The sequence below is a fragment of the Tupaia chinensis genome, unplaced genomic scaffold (assembly GCF_000334495.1).
Source record: "Tupaia chinensis unplaced genomic scaffold, TupChi_1.0 Scaffold139733_1, whole genome shotgun sequence".
In the NCBI taxonomy this organism is placed as follows: domain Eukaryota; kingdom Metazoa; phylum Chordata; class Mammalia; order Scandentia; family Tupaiidae; genus Tupaia; species Tupaia belangeri.
This window is the reverse complement of record NW_006199613.1, coordinates 231,383-236,208: the sequence shown is the minus strand read 5'-3', so window position 1 is coordinate 236,208 and position 4,826 is coordinate 231,383. Positions and strand designations below refer to the sequence as shown.

Genomic DNA, 4,826 nt, shown 5'->3' with positions numbered 1-4,826 from the left:
GGCCCCAGCCCCCCCCCCCCCCCCCACCCCCACCCCCATGTAGCTGAGGAAAGCAGTGCAGCTTCTCCGTGACCCAGAAGCCTCAGCGAGGACAAAGAAAACAGAAATTTCTGGAGCGCATTGAATATGGCGAACCGGTCTCAACTTGGACCCTGAAGTTCAGGTGGCCCTGTGAGCTGTGGTTGAGCATTCACTATTTGCAGGTCCTGGGCCAGGCTCCCTAGGGCCACAGAAACCCTAAGACCCGTGCCTTGTCCGTCCCCTGGGGTCCCCCGGGGACCTACACTCTCTATGAACTGGCCAAGCCAGGCAAAGGCTGCCGAGGCCTTGGAAGAACACGGTGACACGTGACTGGGTCCTGGGGTCGAGAAGGTCCGCACCTTCGCCGGTGACCACCCACTGGCGTGCCAGGGGCCTCGCAGCCGACCCTCATCATCTTGGTCTCGTCGGCGACACGCGCGTCGTTCTGAGGGCTTCTTGGGCTGTGCTCCACTGCTGGGCCGCCTCCGGTCCACTTCGAGCGTGCTAGTCCTTCTCCGTTTAAACGTTAGAGTGCCTGTGCACATCCATGTGCACGTGTGTGTCTGCGTGTACCTTCACAGGGTCCTGTCACCCCTCCCTGCCTCCTGGGTGCCCTGTGAGTATCAGCTGTGCTCAGGCCTCTGCAGGGATCTGAACCCTCGGCCTTGCAGGGACGTGAGGACCGCAGTCTGGGCTCTTTCTAAACTGCCCCGGCTGTGACTGGGATTCTCAGGGTTGCTTTGGGAACTTTGTTCTCCCCTCCCTCAGTTGTCAGCTTTCATTTCTTGCTGGCTCTTTGGCTGTAGGTGACAAGAGGCATGTCCTCCTTCCCAATCCGCTTGGTCCCTCAGAACCAGGGGATTTACGTCAATGAAGAATCGATTCCTGGGGGACGTGCAGGTCCGGCAGGGCCTTCCTCAGGCGGGCTGCTGGTGCTGGGAAGCACAGGTGGCCTCCCGCCCTGGTGTGCTGTGCGGTCTGGGGCCTTTCTCTGCCCTGCGTGGTCGGCGTGTGCTTCTCTGCCCTGGGTCAGGAAGCCTCAGCGAGCTCGGCTTCCAGGAGCGTCCGTTCATGTGTGCGCACGTGTCTCTGAGCAGCTGTGTGCCTGACGGCCAGGGGAAGTCCGTATTGGAGAGAAAGGGAGAAAAAGCGAGCGTCACTGACACGCTGCTGCTGCACTGGGCACGAGCAACTCCAGGGAGCCCTCACTGTGCCCACGCCGAAGTACGCGGCAGGAGAGTGGGCGCCCACATCCTGGTGCTCTGTTCTGAAAGCATGTGACCACGCCACACTGTTTTTTGTTTTTTATTCATACATTAAATCGCTATCCATCATTTAGATTGTGGAGAGGCTTTACCAGCATGATATACACCTCAGTCCAGCCCAGCTGAGACCACACACAGCCTCGTCAACATAAAAAATCTTACCTGTGTCTCACAAGTGTCTTCTCTCTCCATTCTCCCCCCAGGTTTCCTTTCCCTCGCTCTTCCCCTCCCACTCTCTCTCCACTTTGTCCCTAGTGTCCATTACAATTTTTAATACTTTTACGTTCTCCAGTCTTTCAGTCTCTACCATAGAGTGCGGACAGTGTATGTAAAGTGGAGACTTGCAATGTCTCTCAGCCTGACTTCCTTCACTCAGCAACAAATCTTCCATATCTGTCCACTTCCTGTCAAATTCCAGGGCCTCGTTTTTTATGGCTGAGTAGTATTCCGTGGAGTATATGTGCCACGCTTTTTCATTCCTTCATCTCTGGACATTTGGGTTGGTTCCGTGTTAGCAATTGTGAATAAGACTACACTGAATATAGATGTGGAAGCGCTTTTCTGACTGCGTGTCCTGTCCTTTGGGTAGATACCCAGGATGGAATTGCTGGATCATATGGTAGTTCTGTTTGAAGGTCTTTGAGGAACCTCCATATTGTTCTCCACAGTGTCTGGGCCGATTTACCTTCCCACCAATAGTGTAGGGGTGCTCCCCTTTCACCACATCCCCTCCAGTGCTTATCATTATTTGTTTTTTTTAATCTTCACCATTCTGACTGGGGTTAGGTGGTACCTCACTGTGGTTTTGATCTGCATCTCCCTTACAATGAGGGATGTTGAGCATTTTTTCCTATGCTTTTTGGCTGTTCTTTTGTCATCCTTAGAGAGTTGTTTGTTCAGCTCATTTTCCCATCTCGTAATTGGGTTAATCATTTTCTTCTGGGTAAGCTGCTTGAGTTCTCTGTGTATTCTGGTTATCAGTCCCTTATCTGAGGCACAGTTAGCAAAAATTCTCTCCCATTCCGAGGGTTGTTGATTCACGCTAGTTATGGTGTCCTTTGCTGTTCATAAACCCGTTAATCTGATGTAATCTCACCTGTCTATTTGGGGGATTATTGCCTGTGCTTTGGGGGTCTTGCCTAAGAAGTCTTTGCCTACCCCAATGTCTCCCAGAGTTTCCCCAGTGTTTTCCACCAGTAGTTTTATAGTTTGCGGTCTTAGGTTTAGATCTTTGATCCACTCTGAGTTGATTTTTTGTTAATGGTGACAGATATGGGTTCATTCATCTTTCTGCAGGTGGATACCCAGTTTTTCCAACACCATTTGCTAAAGAGGTTTCCCTTTTCCCACAGGATTGGCTGGTACCCTTTGTCAAAGATGATTTGGCTGTATGTTTTGGGGTTCATTTCTGGGGTGTCTACTCTGTTCCATTGGTCCTCATGTCTCTTTTTGTGTCAATACCATGCTGTTTTGATTATCACAGCCTTTTTTTTTTTTTTTCAGAAGAATGTAGTTTGATGTTTATTTAGTATTAAAAGTTTGTGCACAGTGTAACAAATGCAATTTTTACAAATCTGTTTTGAAAAAGTTGTGGCTGGTTATTTGGGTTTCATACTCTTAATTACTTGATCCACCCGTGTTTTTACTTCTTTGTGTGTCTTGTAACTGCTCGACTCATACAGTCCTGAAGTTTAGCTCCTGTCAGCCCCCTTCCCCCTGGTGTGTGACGACAGCAGAGCTTGCCTTCCTCAGCCATTCCTACCGTCCCGGTTCCCGTTGCCAGGTGTTCTTCCTCTCCAGTAGGGTCAACCACCACTAAAGTGTCATCAAACTCAGCAAAGGATGTTGCAACTGAAACAATATTCACATAGCTTTTCTTCTGTAAGTTAACTTCTGCTAGTGCAGTTTCTTCGTCTATAGTAACATCAGACAACTATACGTTTTTTAAAGCTGCTAACTAAGCAAATGTGCAGGCATCCAAAATGTTTCCCTCATAGTCGAGGCAAATGAGATCACAGCGCAGAACCCAAGCAAGCTTTCCTGGAGAAGTGCATGAATCCTCTTTCTGAATTATCCGTGAATTTTCAATGACATCTTCAATAAACTTGCTGGCCACTTGGGCCTCTTCTCCAGGAGATTCTAACTGAAAGCTCGATGAACACGGGGTGGTAGACCCACATTGGGAACAATATATCCTTTATCAGGGGCATCTGTCGGTGGTGCTGCACATTCTGCTTTAACTCCACAAATTACTGTCGTATTTCCCAGCTTCACTAATCCAGAACCATCAGTACTAATTGAACCTATGTTGACAGTTGTGGTTCTGAATTCACAAAGTTCTCTTCCAGCGGGACGGCAGTTTTCCTTCAGAAATCTCCTGTAGCGCTTCAGAGGGGCCACAGTTTTGAACCTGGCTGCCATCTTTCTGCCCACGCTCTCCGATTAGCACAACTTTATAAGATATTTTGGGGTCAGGGAGTGAGATGCCACCCACTCCAACAATTTTTACAAATCTGTTTTGAAAAAGTTGTGGCTGGTTATTTGGGTTTCATACTCTTAATTACTTGATCCACCCGTGTTTTTACTTCTTTGTGTGTCTTGTAACTGCTCGACTCATACAGTCCTGAAGTTTAGCTCCTGTCAGCCCCCTTCCCCCTGGTGTGTGACGACAGCAGAGCTTGCCTTCCTCAGCCATTCCTACCGTCCCGGTTCCCGTTGCCAGGTGTTCTTCCTCTCCAGTAGGGTCAACCACCACTAAAGTGTCATCAAACTCAGCAAAGGATGTTGCAACTGAAACAATATTCACATAGCTTTTCTTCTGTAAGTTAACTTCTGCTAGTGCAGTTTCTTCGTCTATAGTAACATCAGACAACTATACGTTTTTTAAAGCTGCTAACTAAGCAAATGTGCAGGCATCCAAAATGTTTCCCTCATAGTCGAGGCAAATGAGATCACAGCGCAGAACCCAAGCAAGCTTTCCTGGAGAAGTGCATGAATCCTCTTTCTGAATTATCCGTGAATTTTCAATGACATCTTCAATAAACTTGCTGGCCACTTGGGCCTCTTCTCCAGGAGATTCTAACTGAAAGCTCGATGAACACGGGGTGGTAGACCCACATTGGGAACAATATATCCTTTATCAGGGGCATCTGTCGGTGGTGCTGCACATTCTGCTTTAACTCCACAAATTACTGTCGTATTTCCCAGCTTCACTAATCCAGAACCATCAGTACTAATTGAACCTATGTTGACAGTTGTGGTTCTGAATTCACAAAGTTCTCTTCCAGCGGGACGGCAGTTTTCCTTCAGAAATCTCCTGTAGCGCTTCAGAGGGGCCACAGTTTTGAACCTGGCTGCCATCTTTCTGCCCACGCTCTCCGATTAGCACAACTTTATAAGATATTTTGGGGTCAGGGAGTGAGATGCCACCCACTCCAATCTTCTTGTGCAGGATGGCTTCAACAAAACGGGGTCTTTTATGGCTCCAGACAAATTCTATGGTTGTCTTTTCTAGATCTGTGAAGAATGTTTCTTACCATT

The 4,826-nt window shown here is 48.3% G+C and overlaps 1 protein-coding gene and 2 pseudogenes across 1 annotated transcript in view; 1 reads left to right on the top strand and 2 right to left on the bottom strand.

Moving 5' to 3' along the window:
• The window catches only part of LDLRAD3 (low density lipoprotein receptor class A domain containing 3), a gene marked incomplete in the record, with an annotated part of 83,457 nt that overhangs the window by 56,247 nt on the left and 22,384 nt on the right, over window positions 1-4,826 (top strand).
• LOC102476701 (exosome complex component RRP43 pseudogene) lies at window positions 2,830-3,707 on the bottom strand (annotated as a pseudogene).
• Window positions 3,824-4,646, bottom strand: LOC102477112 (exosome complex component RRP43 pseudogene; annotated as a pseudogene).